Source organism: Dermacentor albipictus, unplaced genomic scaffold (genome assembly GCF_038994185.2).
Source record: "Dermacentor albipictus isolate Rhodes 1998 colony unplaced genomic scaffold, USDA_Dalb.pri_finalv2 scaffold_15, whole genome shotgun sequence".
NCBI classification, from domain to species: domain Eukaryota; kingdom Metazoa; phylum Arthropoda; class Arachnida; order Ixodida; family Ixodidae; genus Dermacentor; species Dermacentor albipictus.
The window spans coordinates 4769888-4792696 of NW_027225569.1; positions in this window are offsets into that span (position 1 = coordinate 4769888).

Sequence of the window (22809 nt, forward strand, 5' to 3'; positions counted from 1 at the left end):
CCCGCATCGGACTTAGCGCCCACCTATCACGCGGTGAGCGTCGAGCAACGCAGCGTTGGGCGCGGCAACGAAACGTGCGCCTGAGCGAACGAAACGAACCAAAGAACTCGGTGTCTCGGAGGGGAAACGATCTACGCCAGCCAAACGTCGTGATCGGCACGGGCAGAGAGATAGATAGTAATCTAAACCGGAAGCACGGCGAAGCGTCGTCAGGGGAGAGGGAGTCCCGCGACGCGCCTGGCAGCGGTCCCAATGCGCGCGCGGCGCGCCTCCTGTCGGGGCAGCGCCGTACATTGAGAGGAGGGGGTCTTCTGTGTTTGCCGCAAGATGGCTCTGCGTGTGCGGAAAGCGCAGAAGAAATGCAGCGGAAACGCACTTCGCAACTCGTGTAATTGTGACTTCTGTACGTTACATGTTCATAATTACCGATATACACCGCAGTATAACTTTCTACGGCTCGTTTCGAAGGCAACACCGCATTCACTAGAGGCGCGTTTGCACCGCTTCGAAGCATCGAACTCGTGGCTGAGTGGTAGCGTCTCCGTCTCACACTCCGGAGACCTGGGTTCGATTCCCACCGGGCCAATCTTGGAAGTTGCTTTTTATTTATGAAGCGCCTGCCGTGATTTATCGCTCACGGTCAACGCCGCCGACGCCGACGCCGACACCGACGGCACCGGCTTTTCTGCGACACGAGCTCCTTAACGCTATCGCGTTAAAAATGCTGAAGCACCTAGTAGAATCAATGCGCGTGATTCTCGGTGGTCTCGAAACTCCGGCCGCTAAAAGTGCCCTACAAGTGCTCGCCGTGCTAGAGCCGCTTATCGCAGGTCTTTTTCTATAAATATTTTGTTTGGCGCTTGTGCTGTTCACGCAGGGGAGGCCCCCACCAGCTTCGTCCTAACGCCTTTATTTTATGTTCACTCAAATTGGGGACTACAAACTTGATGCGAAGCCTGATTGTGGCTTCATGGATGACATTTGTGAATGTTTATCATCAGAGTGTTGAACTTGCTTTCGCCTTTGCGCATCTCTCTTGCTATGTCATCATCATCCCTCATCACATCTTTATGTCCCCGTTCCCCCTCCCCCTGTGCAGAGTAGCAGGCTAGAGCACCTTAGCTCAGGCCGACCTCTCTGCCTTCTTTCAATTAAATTATCTCTATCTTACCGCCCATATACAGTGAAAGCTCGTTAAATCGAACTTCAATAATACGAATTTATGGATAATTCGAACTGTACGATTTGGTCCGGCCAAGCTCCACAGAAGTCCATGTATAAAAAAGTCCGTTAATTCGAACGCAAGATGGTTCCCTCACGGATAATTAGAACTACCCTCGCCTGGTACACGGCCAGAGAAACGCGCCTACTGCCTACACACAAGGCTGTATTGCCTCCGAAACGGAGAGAACGGCGAGAGAAGGCAAAATCGGAAAAAAATCGAACCGACGTGGAGTCAGCCAGAAGGCAGCAGCGGCTGCCGCCACTCCGTTCTACGTGAGCTCCGAGACTTCTTGCCCGTTGCGAATCTCGGAGGCTTTGCAAATCTTGTACAGCTGTTAATGTTGTGCGGAGATGGCACGGCAAGCTCCAAAACACAGCGAATCGAGTACGTCGCAGCTGCGCTTGCAATCAAGAACCAACGAATCAGGGCCTTCGCCACCTTCACATGTTCAGCGTCTTTGTCTCGGCAGTCTTCATCGGTTGTGCACCTCTGTTTTCAACTTAGGAGGTATCGGCCGTCGCGATTCATTGTGATGGTGTTAAGCCTCGGCTAACGTTCGTTTCGGTGGACATCGGCGGTGTGGCACAGTTGGAATCAGAGCTTAGACTTGAAGATGGCCTGTGCCCGCGGCACACGCCATCACTTTCTGACACGCCAAATTTCTGACATGCCCTACTGCTTCCAAATCGCAGTGTACTGTTGCCGTCCTTCGCTTTCGTTAGTTCGAACTTTCGTTAATTCGAACTGAAGCGGCTTTCCCTTGCGGTTCGAATTAACGAGCTTTTACTGTATTCTAAAACACAATTTCGTTCCGATTCTACCGCACACATCAAGTAACAAAACCTGAGTCGACGCGTACCGTGTTGAAACGCTCTTATGGAACTTATAAAAGCACAGAGACACTCACACAGCTGAGCCTTGGTGGCTAGTCGCTGTCGATGTCCGATGACAGCTCCTTTTCGCTGTCGGCCGACTGCAGAAAATCATCATCAGTTCTATACAATGCATGACAAGTTCATTTGGCGCTGCCAATTGCCAGCGCATGTCTCTGGAACGCCAAACACACGCGAGCCAGCCTGGTTACCCTGTTCTTCTGCCAGAAGGATGACCTTACGCTTGAAGAATGCCTCGTAATAAAAACGCTTTTTTTTCCATCCTGCCACTCGACTACCTCCACAAAAAGCGGTTGAGCCAACGGTTGAGAAGAACGTCTGTTCGATGGCAGAACAGCCAGCGTAACCTTGAACAGCGTAACCTTGCAGTTACGTACCTTGCATTGAAGTTTTTTCTTCTTTTTTTAGTTAGTATGGGCACTATTTTCCAGGCGAAGAGTCAGCAGAAGACGGCATATAATGGACAAGGTTAGGTTAGAGTAAGCGAAAGGTGTCATTGGGTTTGCTGTTCTCTCCAACTATTAGCGCCTGCAAAAGGTGTAGGACCTTAACAGAGAGAGTGTAAGAATGGCGTTGAAGATTAATATGCAGAATACAAAGTCGTAGGTCCATTACTCACAGGGGACCCTGATCATGAGAAGGAAATTTACACAGGAATAAAAGTGGGTTGGAGCGCATGCGGCAGATATTATCAGATCCAGACTGGAAGCGCACCATCATCACAAAAAGGAAAGCTGTACAATCAGTGCATTCTACCGATGCTAACATATCGGGCAGGAATTTTGAGACTGACGAAGAAGATCGAAAAGAAGTCAAGGACTGCGCAAAGAGCGATGGAACGTAGAATGGTAGGAGTAGTATTAAGAGACTGGATGAGGGCGGTGTGGATCAGGGGAAAGCAAATGGGCATATCCGATATTCTAATTGATATTAAGAGAAAGAAATGCAGCTTGGCAGCTAATGTTATGGGTAGGTCAGACAACTGGTGGCCGATTAGGGTTACAGAATGGGTGCCGAGAGAAGGGAAGCACAGTCGAGGATGACAGAAAACTAGTTGGGGTGTTGAAGTTGTTAAATTCGCCGGCGTAAGCCGCTATCAGTTGGCGAAAGACAGAGGAAATTGGACATCGTAGGTAGAGGCGTTCGTCCTGCTGTGGACATAAAATAGGCTAGTCAGGCTAAATAGTCTAGTCAGGATATAAATAGGCTAATGATGATGATAGTATTGTTTTTGACGTTGAGCAGAAGTAGTTCCGATTGCAGCGCGCACGTGAATTCGAACGCACTTCTTATTCTAAAAACATGCCGGTTAGAATCGTGCAAATGCGGCATACATCTTAAGAAAGACTGAAGCCGTGCGCTTCGTTAGGCGTTCTCAGTGTAATTTTGTTTCAGTAATCTGTCGGTGACGGAATTGGGCACTGCGCAGTAATTGGTGATCTTATCGTGCTCGGTAAGCCAGGTCTCCATGGCGGAAAGCTGTGATTAAGACACTTTGAGCCGATAGCAAGCTGATGGCTTCTGATGGCAAGCAGAGATAATATGCAATGTCAATGAGGCCAAATGAGAGCCTTCATTAAATCTGCAAGAATAATTAGCGCCTTGCGCATAGAGACGTCTGTCTTGGTCAAGGGGGCTGGTCCGTAAATTGGGTACTCCAGCTCCGCAGTCAAACAAAATTATCACAAGTATCGCTTTACGAAATCAACGAGCACGCAGAATGAGTTTATTATGATGTGCGCCTATTCTCATTATCTTACAAGTAACTGAATGCATAAGCTTTACAACGCAGCTGTAACGCTGCGATCTATATCCATGACGCGCAAGTCAGTCATAAAGGTGGTACTTGAAGTTAAGAAAGAGATACTTTGATTAAAAATAAACAGGCAATAAAACACGACTGCTACTGTGTAGGAAAAGGCGCGAGTTACGAATGACTTGTACCCTGCGCGCAGGGCATGAGAAAATGTGCGACCACTGATCCCAACAAGCAACGAACTTCATACGTTGACCGCGACTGCGTGGTCAATGCAGTCAGGGCAATCTCAGTTCATGTTTCCCTTAGAAGGGTGGTAGTTTGGGCTTGTTGGTCTTCCATTTTAGATTGTGTGGTACCTTCCTTCGCGCTGTACCACACAATCGTGTTTCATGTTTCAAGCAGACCTTGCCAAGAACCAAAACTTCGCGCTATTACAAAATTCTATACGACCTGTTCCACAATCTTGCTTGTTTCTCTTTATGTTTTCCTATATGTTCTGCACTTACTAGGTCCACGGTCGTTCTTATCCGTGCGCATGCTAGCTGCATCCTCCACAATTTGCATCACTGACGTCTCACCCAAGCATAGATCCGTTGTTATAGGGTTTCGCTGCAGAGCACAAGGTCTTGGATTCGGTTGTTGTATGTGACAGCGGAATCGGGACCGTAGCTGATTGCGTAAACATTCCATCAGAAACCGTGTTTTCGGTGCGTGTTGCAGACGTGTAGGTATTCTAAATTATTTCGTAGCCCCCTACTTGGCATCCTACAGCCATAACTTGCAATTGATAGGAGAAAATTGCAATTATGACTGCATTACTCCGTTTTCGATTTTACAGTTGTAAGCTTAAACCACTTATGCATTGTTTGTGTGAGACGGTCCCAATCAAACTTTTTCAGGCTTTATGTCCGTGTGCCAAACATTGGTAAGACGTTGAATAAGGATCGATTGAATGAAATCAAGAGAAAGAGAGAGAGATAATTTATTTGAAATGCGGTGGAGAGGTGGGCTTCAGCTAGCGCGTTATAACCTTCTACACTGTACAGCAGGAGGGGAAACGGTGATTAAACGTGTGATGAGGACTGATGTTGACAGAAGACGGATGCACGACGGTGAAATAAATATAAACATTCGGTTGATAAACATTCAGAAATGTCTTAAATGAAGCCACGACGAGGTTTCAGGTGTGGTCACTAGTTCAAATGAATCTTCAGATAAAGGCGCTAAAACGAAGCCGGTGCGTGAGGTTTTGCTGCGTGAGTAGCACTGGCGCCAAGACACGGCTTATAACATGTAAAGAGCAGCGATAAGCGACTTAAGTATGGCGTGCACGTTTGGCGACCGGATCTGGAGATCTCAGAGAACCACGCGCATTGACTCTACCTGTGCATGAGCATTTTCTGAACATTTTCATTCTCATTATATCTATTTCGTTGTTTGCCTGTTGGGTCGTCAGCTTTATTTGCCCTATTATTCTTGGCTTCGTGTCACAGAGGACGACTACGGCCCGCTGCCATTGCCATAGGTCTAGAAGACAGCAAAGACCATTCCGTGCCTGTATCAGCCGGTGGGGAGGAATGTTTGCTCTGTGATATAACCGACCTTCCATTCCCTTGTAGGCGTGATTACAGGCGTCGATGAAGACCCAGGCGGAGCTGGTCGTTGCGTTCTACCCCGCTATGCAGTTCATCTCAAGTGGCTTGGTGGCGCTTCTTTCGCGAGCAGCCTCTCTACTGAAGGTATGTCTCTTGCCATATTTCTAAGAATACTAGCTTCTCATTGCATGTTCGGGCTTTTCTGTGATGTTTCGTGAGAGTCAGGACAGTTGGGACATTTGACCGAAACGCATCACCGTCGGCGGTATTATACTGGCGACAGCGACGTGGGAAGGTGACATCACTTCTACGTATCACTCTTGCATGACGAATGTTGGAACACTTTAGGCACGGAAGAGGCCTCGGAACAAATGGTCGTACATGTTGTAGCACGCACTCCGCTGTTACAGATGCTGATAATGTCGAAGAAGCAAATATTCACTTTATGCGCTGGGAGTCGATAAAGCTTAGCGCAATGAATACTTGAAACGGAATTACTTAAAAAATTTGAAAATTATGTGTGCATGGCTGCTGCTCACTCTGATTCGATGATATCGGCTGGCTTGACGTCCGGCGCATCTGTTTCTCCATGCGGCGGCCCATGGCTACGTCGTACTGGCTTTCAGTGTCCATGACATACGGCCTTGAGATCTCCAAGGAATCGTGCTGGTCCGAGCTTCCAAACGCACGTCGTCCTCAAATTAGCGTTGAAGTAGACGTCTGACCTTGTGCAGGTGGTCGTAGGAGCGTCGTCTTGCTCTTCGTTAGTCAAAGTACTTTCAATAAAACGGCGAAAACATAAAAAACTGCATAAGAATGAGTGAGCCAGAGCAACGCTGAGCAGTAGGTGCTTCATTAACTTCCTCTCCCCGAAATTAAATCAAGTTGGCTGAAAGTTTGAGCTTGTCGGTGTTTGTCTCTCCTCGCCTTTGTGTTAGCGCTGCATCTGTCCTTTATGTCGTTTTAAGCCATTTTAAGTTCAATATGTGGGCGCCTTCTATGAAGTGGGAACACCGTGGAGAATTTCCGAATGGCTGTGTGATTTTTATACAGATTTATAGTCACCCCATTGTTTGCCAGAGCTGTGGGAACATGCCACTGGACGGAGTGTCAATTCTGTTGGACACAGTTTTCATCCCACTGAAATATTCGACTTTGGAGAAACTGTTTACCAATTAAGAGAGGTATTTGAAAGAACTGCTTTGTTAACAAACATTGTTTTTCGACACTCTTTTCTGAATGTGCACAGGTGACATAAAATTAGACTTGAATCGAAGTTTCGCTACAGCTTAGCGCAAACAAGAGTTGTAAGGGAATTACTTCTGAATTTGCAAATTATGTGTGTAATCGTTGCAGACAATTTTTGCAGCGCCCCCAAACGTTGATCGCCCCAAAGGGGTGTGCGATCCACCGTGCCTTTATCTCCACTGCGTTTTCGTTCTTGTTGTGTTGTAAGCAACGACGCGTTTTCAACCGTTACTCTTGATCGCAGGAAAACAACACAGCCTCAGTCGAACAGGCACGGGGCGGCTTCACTGAAACTCGTAGTGCGAGGGGAACACTGGAGTGAAGAGCGCTTTGGCTCCTGTGCGGTTTACACTGCACTTCAATCATCTATCAAGCTCTTGTCCTTACCACACTCGCTTGTTGTTGAGGGAAAGTCCGACTGCATTTCGCCTTGAAAGAACTGAGCGATTCAGATCGAGCGCGAGTGTCTGGTTTCGCTCGCCTGACGTATGCACAGACCAATGTCTCTAGCACCTCGATCAAACGCTGGCTTCTCAACACTGTGTGAAATCGGAAATGGCGTGAGTGACATGGCCGGAAGATGGCGCATCGGGCCTTTTTCTTCGCAGGCCTGCTTTCTTGGGCCTTCCTGTTCGCAGGAGCCTTTCCTGGCACCTCAAAAACTCAATCCGGCGAATCGTCGGATCTTCGCAGCCGACCCCTCTTTACCAACAATGTCACCTACCCTCCTCTGTTATCTTCTTTAGCTAGCCGACCCGAGCTCTGGGGTGATTTATTGCCCATCGTTGCACTTGGCTGGTTTCCGGTGTAATCCGAGACGCTCCCTTGGTTTTCCGCTGTACGTCCAATGCACTCGTATAGGGTTGTACGACACGTTTTCCTATATATTGTAATTTGCGCAATTCTTTGTCGCGGAAATCAGCAAACAGTTCGTAACAGTGGCATTTACTATAATGATCTCAATGATTTACTATTTTCAATTTACTATCCCTAGGGGTCCTAGCTGGGCGGAAGTTAGCAAAGTCAAATAGGCTGTCTTTCCGATGGTGTATTATGCTGTGGGACGGCTGTATTAGTGAACTGTTTTTATAACGATACTACTTTATTTTGTGTATTACGTTAACAGGTATGTGCAACGTGAAATAGGCATATGTGCAGACACTGCACCCTAACAATTTGTTCCCATGCGCTGTTTATATGCCCTACACTTCGGAGCTCGTTGGCTGAACTTGTGCTTCCAAAAGTGTGGCTATATACGATATATACGAGGGGTTCCTGCAGATTTTAACCAATTTAGAAAAATCGCTTGTGGTTGATAGCACAATTTTAATGAAAAACAAAACAAGGAGGGGCAATATTCGCACGAAAAATTGGAATGCATAATTGACTAATTAACGAACGTTCACTAATTACTGTGCCTCTTTATATCAAGGTTGATGGTGCCTATCTTGAAGATGGTGTCATCCACAGAATTTCTTTCAAGTGCTATTTTTAAATTGCAGGCTTGGCGATCAGGTAATTTGGCAAAAATATTATGCGTGAATTTTTCTTTTAAGTACTCGATTACGCATTTCAATTTCTCGTGAAAGTAACGTCCGCCTCTTCGATCGCACAAGCTCAAGGGCTGGATTTGTGCTATCAGCGTCGAGTGATATATAAACATTGCGTAATATCTTCGCCTAAACGCGTGTTATATCCATAGCGCCGCTCGCGAGGTGTGGCGCAATAATCCTGCAATTCTGTTCAGCACGCCTTCTCTTCCTCTATCGTTAGCTCAAGGCTTTGCGTTATGAGTACTCAACCGGAAGCGTTGCTCAATAATGGTTCTGTTAACCACAACAATTACACAACATTTATTCCAAGTTCACGAAAACAGTCCGGTCAAGATTTCACATCAGAATCAACATACATTTAACAATGAAATTTCCACTTATAAAAGAAATGGGACGTTAGCGTTGTCGCGGCAATTAAAACGTGGCTACGTTAGTAACCATGTTCTGTTTTTGAGATGGTAACTGGTCCGCTTGTTAAGGGTAACAACTCTTTTTTAATTATTACGCATTTTAACTATTCCCTGACTATCTCCAGTCACTGCCAAGGTAGCGAATATTATGATAAAGCGTTACTAGCTTGATCGTAGCAGTCATGATCATTTTATAGGAGTGTGTGTCAGTCGGCAGCAGCGTTCCTCTTTGCCTTTCTTCAGCATTTCCTAACAGTCATTCATTCTGCTGCTGTTCGATCTGCAGCATACCCGTTCTAAATTTTCTTCCTTGCATTTTTATTCCTGCTTCACATTGCAGTCACTAGAAGTAGGCGATTTGTGCACACAGCACTAACCTAACTTGTGGAACCGTAGCATGGAAGACGACCGGAAACGTTGACTAAAAGTCAGTACAGAGTATGCGGAAATGGTACTTATAACATCATGAAGCAGAAAAATGGCAGTACTGATGGATGGGAACGGCGAGCAGCTGATATTTTAGCTCAGACATATCACGCCGTTTACATGAACCAGGAATCGGACCTGTCAAGTTCATGTAAATGACACCCGGTCGGGCTCAGCAAGCGTCCATTCGGTCTGCTTAAGCCCGACTTCATGGGACAGGTACACCCAGAGTCGTATGTAAACGGGGACGGTTGGCGCCAGCCAGCCCTGAGACTTTTGTGGGGCCACTGAGATGTCGCGATTTATGTGGTGGCCTCGCGAATGGTATCAGAACAAGACAAAGAGAAACACTGTACAATGCATACCCGCGAACTCTTCCGAATTTCTCGTAAAATGTACGAATTTCGAACAGTCTTTCGATTTTACGAATCTTGCTTGAATTTTATGCGAAGCATATTACGAGGGCTCAAGCCAGCTCCTCAGGCGCGGCGGTGACCATGAAATCACGTGACACCGTGACGTCACGACAGAGGAGAACGAGGGCTCAACCCAGCTCCTCAGGCGCGGCGGTGACCATGAAATCACGTGACACCGTGACGTCACGACAGAGGAGAAGTGGCTTTGGCTCAACTCTTGCAAGACGGGCTGGGTGGGAATCGAACCAGGGTCTCCGGAGTGTGGGACGGAGACGCTACCACTGAGCCACGAGTACAACGCTTCAAAGCGGTACAAAAGCGCCTCTAGTGAATGCGGTGTTGCCTTAGAAACGCGCTGTTTCTAAGGCGTGCGTCTCTTGCTCAGGCGCACATTTCGTTGCCGCGCCGAACGCTGCTTTGCTCGACGCTCACCGCGTCCAATGCGGGGCGCGTAGTCGCTGCCCTGTAGCCCATTGTCTTACACCCCTTGGCGGGTCGACGGGAACGCTGTCGCGTTCCACTCTTGAAGGCGAAGAAGTAATGCATGAGTTGTTTCTTCGTCTAGCCGAACCAAATATAGCCAAGCAACAGCAGTTCACCAGGCTAAACAGTGGTTCAACAACTAAAATAAAGGCTAGTATGCTTCGCATCCTGGGCTTAACCTTACCTAAGCCACAGCCATTTTTTACGCAAGGAGTTTTATTTGCGAAAAAAAAATTACCGACGATTACGTTACTTCTTAAAGCGAAATTTGAGCGCAGCAAATAAGCTGTTTCACCTTTTCGATAGATTGAGGCAAAGAAATCGAGCAACACATGTATGCGCTATCACAGAATTTTTTTTTTTATTTTTCACACGTATTCCTTTAACAAAGACTCCATTAACAGTTCTTGACAGTCATGAAGGAAGCTTTGTGGTCGGAGAAATAGACTGATATATGTTCGACTTGGTACACCAATGCTTGATTCTCAAAGACGAGATCTATACAAGTGCCTCGCGAGGTTGTCACAGCCGTGGGACGCGTTACGAGCGAGAGGAACGGGATGTTCTCCCGCATAAGTGTTAGGAAATTGCTGTTTGTCTTTATGTCAACATTAAAGTCCCCCACTACTAACATCGGTGTGGATCGATGGACGGTTAATGCGAGTTGCAGGAAGTGCACGACGTCTTTCGTGAGTGCGGTAGCGGACTCACGAAAGCGGTATCAGTCGGTCGCTGCTAGCGCTGGGGGGATGAAAGGGGGGCGGAGCTGGTTATGAGGCCGACGACAACGCGAAACCCAGGAACGGACGCCAAAGAGCCATTTGTGTAGCCAGCCCTCCTCCACAGTCTCTCCTCCTCCCTTCCATCATCCTCCCTCGCCCGGAGAGCCGACAGCGCGCATGCGCGGCGGCGGAGCAGCGGCGCATGCGCGGCGGCGGAGCGCGGCGGCGGAGGCGAGCTGGTTACGAGGCCGACGCCGTCGACGACGACGCCGACGACGACGCGAAACCCAGGAACGGACGCCAAAGAGCTGCGCTCTAAAAAAAAAAAAACGTGACAATGTAGTAACAATACACCCCGGTACGTCGCACCGCCCCGAGAGCGCAATACGTATGCGTGGTATCATCGTCAGCAGCTGCAAGGTTGTAGTGACTTCTGTCGTCTACTAGGGGGGTCACAAATCCATATCCAAAGCTCACTAGTGCCGATAGCGCCTCTATAGCGCCTCCTAAAACCTGTTGCCATGCTGTTGCCTTTGTTCGAGCGGGCGCGCGGGATTGGACTTCAGTCAGCTTCTTCTACTGCAGTGTTCGCCTCGCCTTTTGTGTGACTAGCTGCCACGTCGGACGCAGTGCGAACTCCACCCTGTAGCGCCTTCGCAGTGCAATGGCGGGCTCGAAGCCCCGATAATACTTCCAAGATTTTTTTGAAATTGTACCCGGCAGAATTTTCATGCTTCGCGCCGTCGAAGAAAGGGCGGAAGTTTTGATTCTGCACCACGTGTACCTGTGACGTGAACATGTCGCATGGCGGCAAGCCTGACATCAAAGTCCATATCGCTGCGAAAAAATTGGAGGACGCTTAAGCTCCGCCTTCAACATTGGAACGCGACAGCGTTCCCGTCGACCCGCCAAGGGGTGTAAGACAATGGGCTACAGAGCAGCCATCACTTACGAGGCGCCCCGCATCGGACGCGGTGAGCGTCGAGCCATATGGTCGAGCAACGCAGCGTTCGGCGCAGCAATGAAACGTGCGCCTGAGCAAGCGGAACGAACCAAAGAACTCGGTATCTCGGAGGGGGAAATGATGCACGCCAGCCAAACGTCGTGATCGGCACGGGCAGAGAGATAGACAGATAGTGATCTAAAGAAAGGAAGGACGCTTGATTCTGCAGAGGGAGCAAGGCGAAGCGTTGTCAGGGGAGAGAGAGTCCGGGCCGAACAGCTCCAATGCGCGCGTGGTGCGCCATCTGTCGGGGCAGCTCCGTACATGGAGAGGAGGGGGTCCTCTGTGTTTTCCGCAAGATGGCTCTGCGTGTGCGGAAAGCGCAGAAGATATGCAGCGGAAACGCACTTCGCTACTCGTGTAATTGCGACTTCTGTAAGTTACATGTTAATAATTACCGATATACACCGCAGTATAACTTTCCACGGCTCGTTTCGAAGGCAACACCGCATTCACTAGAGGCGCGTTTGTACCGCTAAAGCATCGAACTCGTGGCTGAGTGATAGCTTCTCTGTCTCACACTCCGGAGACCCTTGTTCGATTCCCACCCAGCCCACCTTGGAGGTTGCTTTTTATTTATGAAGTGCCTGCCGTGATTTATCGCTCACGGCCAACGCCGCGGACGCCGACACCGACGCCGACGACACCGGCTTTTCTGCGACACGGCTCCTTAACGCTATCGCGTTAAAAGCATCAGGAATACGTGCGAACCACGGACAGACAGTCAACCCTAGCAAGTTTTGTACGCAGCGACGGCGACCTCAGCGGCGTGACTCGTGCAGAATGCTTCTTCCCGGCGTTTTTAGTTGAACACAACATCCCGCTGAGTGTCAGCGATCATGTCGGGCCGCTTTTCCGGAAGGTGTTCCCCAAGTTCGAAGAAGCGAAATGCTACGCCTGTGGACGGACAAAGACAACGTCAATTGTTCGGAAAATGGCCGCCAACGCGGAGACTGCTTTGCTGGATACCCTAAAACAGCAAATATTTTCGATAGCTGTCGATGGCAGTAACAGTAGGGATACGCAGCTTTACCGTATTGTTGCGATGTATTTCGTTAAAGAAACAAGTAAAAGCGAAAGCTGCCTTCTTTGCATCGGGACAATCCAAGGGGAAGCGACGGGTCACAGTATTGTAAACTGGTTCTGGAAGAGATGAAGTCTCGGAATTTGCCTGTTAGGAACCTGTTGGTTATGCCTTCGGGCAATGCCAGTGTGATGATCGGCAAGTGAAAGTGTTTCTACTGTATTGAGACAGGCTCAACGAATTTGCCAAATTTAAACAATATGTTTCACGTCTGCTGTGTTTCCATACAGAAATGTGCATTTATTGATGCACCTGCGCTCCAAAGCTTTTACTACTGCGAGAATAGGTTATCTTTGAGTTTGAAAGATGATAATTTGTTAATACCTACTATGCTTTTATTATATACTAATCAAGCGAGCCCTGTGTGCTCTATAAATCATATCGTCTTTGAAGGCTCAGATTGGGACAAAAGTACTAACACAAACGCGTCTGAATGCGACCATGTTATGGCAGCTAGGGCTCAGGAATGCTGTAAAATATTAGGTTCTTTCTTCTGGTCCTGTTTTGCGTCCACCGACACACAATATCAACTCGGCATTCTTATTAACAACGGTGTCGCTCACTATTTTAGCTAAACCGGCAGCAGCCGGCATGCGCTTAGGGCTTCAATTACAGTTTTGACGGTGGGTAGCCTCGTACACAGGTCTGATATGGTTGGCACTAGCGCTTTCTGTGTCTGCCTCAATTCAGAAAAGGCATCCATCACTTCAGCATATCGAGTGTCTAGGTTTTTGGATAGCGCAGCAATCGCTCTGAGTAGTTCTTTATATGAGAAATGAACGAATTTTTTTCCAACGTTGGCGACTACGTGCCTCCGAATAGCCATAGTGATTTTACTAAAACGCCACAGTTTGCACGTACAATACTGGCTAATTCAATTATTCTTTCACCGGTTACTGCACAAGAAGTCACAAATTTCATTTCCAGAATTAAAAACAACGTTGCCGCCGGGTTGGATGGCCTGAGTGCTGTCCCTATTAAGCATGTGGCGTCTGTTATAGCCTTACCGCTGACATTCATAATTAATCAAATGTTAGAGACTGGTATATTTCCCTCTGACCTTAAACTGGCACGTATAACCCCTGTTCACAAAGGTGGAGCCGTCAGTGATATAGCAAACTACCGACCAATATCTGTTCTGCCCATCTTGTCCAAAGTTTTTGAGAATGTCATTCATACACGGCTCGAAAACTTTCTCACTAAATACCGCGTTGTGAATGATTCACAATACGGCTTCCAGAAAGGGAAATCTACCGAAATGGCGCTACTACTAATAAAGAATGAAATTCTTAGCAACATAGAAAACAGACTTTTTACTGTGGGAATGTTCATTGATTTAAAAAAAGCATTTGATTGTGTAAACCATAATATTCTGCTATCCAAACTGCATGACTAAGGCATACGTGGCGTCGCCCATGATCTCGTAAAGAACTATCTTTACAATAGAAAGCAGTGTGTGAAAGTCGATGGCTTGTCATCACCGACTACTGTGGTTAAACATGGAGTGCCTCAGGGGTCGATTCTAGGGCCCTTATTGTTTATACTTTATATCAATGACTTATGTGATGTGCCTAATTCTCCCAAACTGGTCATGTATGCTGATGATACTAATATTTTCTTTTCCGCATCAACTTTAGCCCACCTAAACACAACAATAAACAATTACCTAATTAACCTTGAACAGTGGTTGAACTCTAACAGATTAACCTTAAATATTAAAAAAACTAAATATATTATTTTTAAACCTCTCAACAAACAAAGCGATTCCGAACTCACCCTAAACTTTCAAGGAATGGCCCTACAACGCGTTGCATCTGAAAAGTTTTTGGGGGTTTGGTTCGAAGAAATAATGTCTTGGAACATGCACGTTACTAAGCTCACGATTGAATTAGGCAAAGCAGTTGGTTGCCTCTACAGACTGAGGGAACTAATTCTAATTAGACTAAAGAATGCAATATATTATGCTAATTTTTACTCACGTCTTTCATATTGCACTTTAGTTTGGGGCACTACAACAACCACCAACTATAACAAATTGGAGCGGCTCCAAAAGAAGGTAATAAGAATCTTTGAGAACTTTAATGAACACCCCAGCCTATTACCCACTGATCCCCTGTTCATTAAACACAATATGCTTAAAGCGTCTAAGTTATATGACTATAAACTATCTCTCTATATGTATAAAAATAAACTCCCACACTATACAGAACATTCCCCGTATGACTACAGCATACGTAACAGGCTAATACCAGTGCCGCGTACACGTACAAATTACGGTAGATCTAGGCTGGATTACTGCATACCAACACTATACAACCTCTTAAAAAATCACATTAATTTCAGTGCCCCATTCGACACATTTAAAGCGGAGGTGCGCGATTACCTGATGAAGCAATGAACTTTTTCTCTTTTCCCCTGGCTGCTACATTTCCTGCACTGTTTATGCATTGTGTGATGGTGTTCACCTTGTATGCTGCATCTGTATTAAATAAGTTCATTTCTTCTTCTTCATAATGTCTGTATCTGTATGCTGCATCTGTATGCTGCAATGTCATAATCTGTATTCTGCATGTGTATGAAACAAGTTTATTTCTTTTTCATAATGTCTGTATGTATTTACAATTGTTAGAATTTGTAAAATCCACTGCCTGCTGCTCTCTGTAGGCCCCCAGGTCCCGTCAAGCTGTCTGCGACAGCTTTTTGCCTGGGGGCCCCCAACTAGTGTGTTGGAAATAAAGTGGATTCTGATTCTGATGATTCTGATATGTTTCAGGTCCGTGGTTTTCTTCAACATCACGAGTCACAATTAGAAGCTTAGAGGCCACTACACATGAACGAAATGGCCCCTAAATTATTACTGGTAACGGGAAAAAACAGTGGGAAAGTATTGCTTCTACGTTTTAAACTAAGTGATGGCAGTTTACTAACCTGCATATAAAAGCGGAGCGAATTCAGTTACGACGACATGGCGGCTGCTTTAGCGTGTCCACTGAAAGTTGTTATGTGTTGTCTGCTGCTTGATATTCCAGGAGCGATGACGTCACTGTCGATGGCGTCGACCAAGTAAGCTGTCGCTGGGGAATAATGTCAGTATGGGAATGATACCATGCACAATACGGGTACACGTTTTGTAGTAAACCATATCAGGCTGCATTCGTCCCTATCCGGCAAACTAATGTCATCAACGGCAGATAGTTGATGTAACTAAAATGCAATATTGTTAATCTTTCCATATTGTTATCATGAAGCAATACGCTCGCAAGTGCTGCTCTAGAGAGTATAAGCAAACAGGAAGACGAATATAATAATTAGAGGTAAGCCTAAATCTAAATTTTCAGTTAAAGTTAAGAAGAGGAAAATTGGTTTATGAGCTCAGGTAACCTGAACAGCCGACAAGTTATGGCTACAAATTTAACCAATGCGTACTAAGTCAAGGTAGTAAACTTGCATGCCAATGAATTGGAGTGTATGGAGTGCCAGATATAAAACTAAGCATCCTGGCTGCATGTGGTTGACAGGCATTAGCAAAACATTTAAGATGTAGCTCGTCGTATGAAAGAGAAATTTGCGCAGGTTAATATGTCCTAATGATACGGCACTTACGTATTTTTACCTGACAACGTCGACGCAAGTGCTTTCAGCTTTCATTTAAAATAGCAGAGAACCTGTCGTTCGTCTAATAGGCAAAAAAGGGGCTACTGAATCCGCATGCCTTGAAGCGCGTGCGATTGATGTAAATCTTTCCCAAACGGAGGACGGTGCTTTAATTGATTTCACACAGAAGCTTCGATGAGCAGACAACTGCAGGATAGCGTCATTGGTGGGCTTCGCATCAAGAGTGAACCTATTTTAAACACAAGTGTCTTCAGTTAAGGGCGGATGAGGGAACGCCTCAATTAACAGGGATCTAAAATAAAGGTCTTATATGTTCTGGATACTTCTTTTAGATATGACAAAGCAGCTGGAATAGGTCATAGAAGAGCAAAATAATGTCAGAAAGGCGCTGCCATGGTGTCGCAATAGCCATAGTGTTTCTGATCGTGAGCAAGATATCGGGAGCTCTGTTGCTGGTCGCGGCCGAGTCATTTAGATTGTTTCACCCTTCTGTACGCTCATCCCCGGAAAACTGATGGAGGCAGCTCCCGCAGGTGACGCTGCATTGCAGTCTCGACCTGCGAATTCTCTCCTCACCTTGCCGACAGATAGAACCTAATCGCCGTGGATGTTGATGCCCTACCTGTCACTGCCCTGATCGACACCGACGTACACATTTCGGTCATGAGCGCTGATCTGCGGAAGCGGCTCAAGAAAGTGCTCAATCCTGCCGAGTCTAGCTTCGTACGAGTCGCTGATGGGGGAACTCCCGCTGTGCTGCGAATGTGTGCTGCTCGTGTCAGCTTCGCCGGTCGCCACACATCTGTATCGTTCCATGTACCTGACCACTGCCCGCGTGACATGATCCTTGGCCTTTATTTTTTATCCGCCCACTCGGCTACAATTGACTGCTCAGCTGGTGTGGTCAAACGTGATTCTCCTGATTTTATTGACCGTACCAACACCGTACCGATCCAGGTATGTTGCGCCGACTTTGTTCGTCTATCTCCGCAGCCACTGACCTGTATCACTGCTGTGCCCGACCCCTGTGTACCGGATGGTTGCTATGTCGTTACTCGCTGTGTCAGTACCTTACTTTCGCAGGGCGTGTCGTTTTCTCACACCGTAATGACCGTATCGGCTAACAAAACTTAGCTTCTTCTCCTGAATTTCGGATTATGCCTTCATGTACAACCCTGAGGGATCTGTCTCGCGACACTGTCGCCGTCTCACGAGTATGACCCAGCTTCCATCTCACCTCTCCCTTATTCCTCCAACTATTCTGCCGCCTGCAATTCTCATCCCGCCACGTCGCCTCCAGTGCGCAACATTACCAAGATGATAGCCCTGGACCTTACCCCCACACAAACCGACAATCTTCGTCATCTGCTCAGATCTTATTCCAACAGTTTTGAACTTGACGGTCAGCCTTTGGCACAAACCTCCCTAGTTCAGCATCGCATACATACCAGCAATGCGCCGCCTATTCACAGATGGCGCTATCGCGTGCCACACGCCAAGTGCCGAGTAATACAAGACAAGGTTGATAAGACGATTACCAATGGCATTACTGTACCATCGTGAAGCCCGTCGGCTTCTCTTGTTGTGTTGGTAATATAGAAGGACAATACCTGGTGATTCTGTATGGATTACCGCCATCTAAACAACATAAACAAAGAAGGATCTCTATCCACTGCCACGCATAGACGACGCATTGGATTACGTACACGGTGTGAAGTATATTTCATCAATAAGCCTGCGCTCCGGTTGCTTGCCAGATCGCCGTCGATGACATGGACCGTGTGAATACCGCAGTCCTTACGCCAGATGGCCTTTATCAGTTTCAAGTCGTGCCATTCAGCTTGTGCAATGCTCCAGCCACCTTCGAGAGCATGAAGGACACGCTCTTTCACAGCTTTAAGGGCTATACATGTCTTTGTTACCTCGACGACGTCACCATGTTCTCGCCAACCTTAGCGACACACCTTGAACGCCTTTCGTCTATTCTTTTGGTCTTTCGTGCTGCTGGGCTACAATTAAATTATTAGAAGTGCCACTCTCGTTGTCGCTAAATTACTATCATCGGTCATCTCGTCGACTCACCTGGCGTCCACCCCATCCCGCAAGAGTTTGTGCTGTTCTCGATTTTCGTGTGCCGACCTGTGTCAAAGTATTCCGCAGCTTTGTAGGCTTATGTTCTCATTTCTGTCGATTTGTCAGAAATGTTGCGTACATTGCTCAGCCTCTGACTAAACTTCTGAAGAAAGGCGTCGCCTTTTCATGGGGTCCTGACCAATCTGCTGCCTTTCAACGCCTTATCACCCTGCTCACTACTCCGCCAATTCTTGCTCACTTCGACCCATCTGCCCCAACTGAGGTCTATACAGATGATAGTGGCTATGTAATTGGCGCGGTTTTAGCTCAGTGTCAACGTGGGCGTGACAAAGTTATTGCGTACGCAAGTCGCCTGCTTTCACACACTGAACGCAATTACTCCATCGCAATGCCTGAGTGTCTCGCACTCGCATCGTCAGTGAGCAAATTCCGACCGTACTTATATGGGCTACCTTTCACTATTACCACGGACCATCGCGCTCTCTGTTGGCTCTCGACGCTTAAGGACCCAAGTCCGCTAGGCTACATACACCAGGATGCCGACTGTCTGTCTCGTCACCTCGTCGACACTCCTGACTCCAGTGATGCAACGTCTGGAATATTTACGTTGTGCTTCTTCCACCACACCTGCGAGGAGCAAGCACGTGATACATTCTTGCGCGACCTCATCAGCCACCTCCATTCTGACCTGTGTTAAGAACGGCCAGCTGCAGTGCAAGTTTCCCAGCCAGTTGCGACTGTGCAGGCAACATCCCGGTAGCATCGCCGCCAACCTTTAGCTACGGCGTGACTGAATCGACTTTGTGTCGGTATCAATACGCGCAACCTCCACTCTCCGTCGCTTCAGCTAGGATGCGTTCTGACTGAAGGAGTTCAACGAAGCAGGCTTTGTGCGCAACACGACAAAGTGGACCGGATCTGCTACGGGCGGGGGAGCTGCCGCGGGAATGCCGACGGAGGCTCATTCCCACGCACCGACCAAGACGCAAGACAACGCGCTACCCGGAACGGCTCCGAGTTCTACGAAATTCGTGTGGTGTCGGTTTCGGACTGTGAACACGTGTGTGTGTGCATGTGTATGTGTAGACCGTCCTGCGGAGAGGTGGCTAGTTTGCGATGACTCAACGAACGTTCGCGTCACCTTGTATCGCGGGAGGACCGAGTGTTTAAGAACTGCTGTTGTGCGGATGCTCGAGACACTTCTCTAAGCAGTCATGTTGGACTGAGACACTTCTCTTAAGCAGCCATGTTAGACTGATGTCTTTTCTCAAACAGTCATGTTAGACTCATATAAATACTGTAAACAAACCCATATTCTTCGTTCTCGATGAGAAGCAGTCCTTCATTCATCAACGTCCTCAGCGTGGATAAGTTGGACGACGGCATAGGCCAGCTACCTTCGAATTCATGCCGGACTCCAATCTTCACAACGGATCACGAGCGATGGGATTGAGCCTCCAATCCCGACAACTGGCTGACAGCCGTGAGATGGACTTTGCGACGTGGTGCTCTGACTGCGGTGAGTGCTTGGTTCTTGCTTTGTCTCTCTAGGCTTCAGTTGTAGTTGTCCTGTTTAGAACAGTAGGGAAGCTAGATTGTGAATTGTTAGCTAGGTTGTGTTTTCCTAGCTAGATATAGAGAGCAGGATCAAGGCAGTAAAGCAGCGATCATAGAGTTAAGGACACTGCTGAGAGACGAGTTGTTGATTGCTGGGAGGAACAGGGCCTAGATGTACGCAAGGAAATGCTAAAATCGGAGTTGTTGGAGCTAATTTCCGATCAGGCCATTGAGGAAGAAATTGAAATGGGATTGGACCTTCTAAAGAAGAGAGAAACGGGAAAGAGAAAGAGAAGAACGGGACAGAGAAAAACGAGAGAGAGAGGAACGCGATAAAGATCGCGAGTTAAGAAAAATGCAACTGGAACTTGAAACCAAAAGTTTGGAGTTCTCTCAAGGAAGTGAAGGCGCTCTGGGACGATCAAGTGAGGCAGAATCGCACCGCATGGACAGGCTATTAAAGCCATTTGGAGTCGGGACCGACATAGGCTTGTTCCTATGCAATTTTGAAAGGACTTGCGAAAAGATGAACTTCGGCCCGAGTACGTGGCCACAGCGGTTGCTGTCTATGCTGCCGTGTGAGGTGGTGGAAGTAATCGCCAGACTGAGTGCACAGGATGCATATGATTATGCAAAACCTAAGGCTAGTCTCCTGAAGAAATACGGCCTTTCAGCCGGGGCTTTTCGGCAAAGGTTTAGGAGCACAAGCAAGAAAGATAGCGAGGGATATCCGGAGTTTGCATTGTTACGTTTCGCCTACGACGCGCGGTATAGCCGGCGCGGATGCAACGGACGCCGGGGCTTCATTCAAAGCGGCGGACATTTTGGCCCGTTCAGCGCTGCCGTAACGCTTCCTGCCAAGCGCGTCCAGGCATGTTTCAATGCCACGTGTCTTCGTGTGTGTGTGTGAGTGTGTGTGCATGTTGGTGCCGACGCTTGTCAAAGCGCGGCAGCCGGGGAGAGGCTCCCCAACTGTGAAGCGAGGAGGTCTGACCGGCGCCGGCCCGGCGGTTGCGTCACTTCTTGTCTCAACGTGTCTCTCAGCGTGTCCGTGCCCCGCCGTCATGGGCGCGTCTCGCAAGCCGTTCCTACTTGCCCTCGACTCCGAGAGTATAAAAGCAGCTGCCCCGGACGCCGAGAGAGGCTCCGATTTCTTCCGTCGAGTAACGTGCTCTCCCGTCTCTCCACTTCGGTCGACCTGACCGGCCGATCTTTTGCGATGCTAGAATAAACAAGCTGTTCTGTTAGCAGTCGACTCATGCTTTGCCAGGACCTTCGGATGCTTCCAGTTGTGCCCCAGGCCGCCAGGCCAACGCTACCCTTGGGGCTTGCGACCCATTTGCAACAACTCGTGCCAGCGGTGCGATTACAATAACTGTCTGCCACTTTGACATTGCATAAAAGAACAGCATTGATAAATCTGATATGATAATAATAACAGAGCATGACAACTGGTGACTAACGTCATAAAGTGGCAGTCACTTAGTTTGGTGAGCTTAAAGTGAAAGCATTGTGACTTCTCTAAGTTATTACCATTAAAGACTTCATAAGTGCTACAACGTGCATGTGTTTCGTTCTTGGCTTTCCTTTCTCTGTGTTCATTATCCACCAAACGTTAACCATTCCGAACTTATCGCCAAGTGCGTACGAGTACATATCATGATTGATTCATTGTATGCTTTATGACGTGAGACATGACGGGACGTTATACATAATCTCAGAACCAATTTCACTTTCAGTTATCCCGTGGGCACGTCATACGCTGTGGTGTGTTCTTAACAAATATACCTTAATCCACACGGATTTAATATGTACCATCTATAACCTACATTATTCTACTTTAACTAGCCTTCATCCACTTTAATTCACCTTCGTTCACATTACTTTACTTTAATTCCTTTCACTGCACCTTAAGTCACCTTACTCTAATTAATTAAGTTACCTTATTCAACGTCATAGCCAGATGGCTGCGACGTGACGTGTAATGACGCACGCTTAGGCACACCTTTAGTCAGTCGAAACCGTGGAGCCGGCGCGGCATTGGGGAAGCGTGCGCGTATGGCACCCAGGAGGCCCGGGTTCTTTCCCACCCTGACCAATAAGTGCCAAATTTTCTTTTCAAAGTTATTAATTTACTTTCTTTTCAGGAACCTCCCTGGGAAATTTGTCGCTAATACGAGCATTTTCCGACGTGTTTTTACCCTTTGCGCCGTCCACCGTCCTTGGCACTGTCGCTTGATCACGCGGGATTTTCGGCCTCGTAGGACGTATAATTCTTTCGCATTAAAGAATGAGTGTTCGGTATGAGCTTCAGGAGCGCGGGTTGAGAGCGAGCCTGGAGGTTCTGGGCTAAGGTTTACCATCTGAGTGTCTTCAACACGCACGAAATGATGAATTAGTGCAAGTGTCTGCAGTTCACCCCATTAGAATCCGCTTGCCACTTCTGATTACTGAACCGTTCAGATTCTGCTGAACAGCACATTGCAGTAGGATTTTACCTACTGTGACGGCAAAACAAAGCGAAACGAAGCATGTTTTGCTTGCTCCACCCTCAGACAAAATACCGAGAAAAGGAAAGTACTTTTGCAGACGCTGAAAACATCGCTTTAGGCACTTCTCATCCCAAAGCTGTTCTTTCCGTTATTTCATTTTAAATCTGAGCGTTGACTCCAGACTCACCGCGAAATCTACACTACCTAAACCAGTTCTGTCGCGATTCTCCAGCC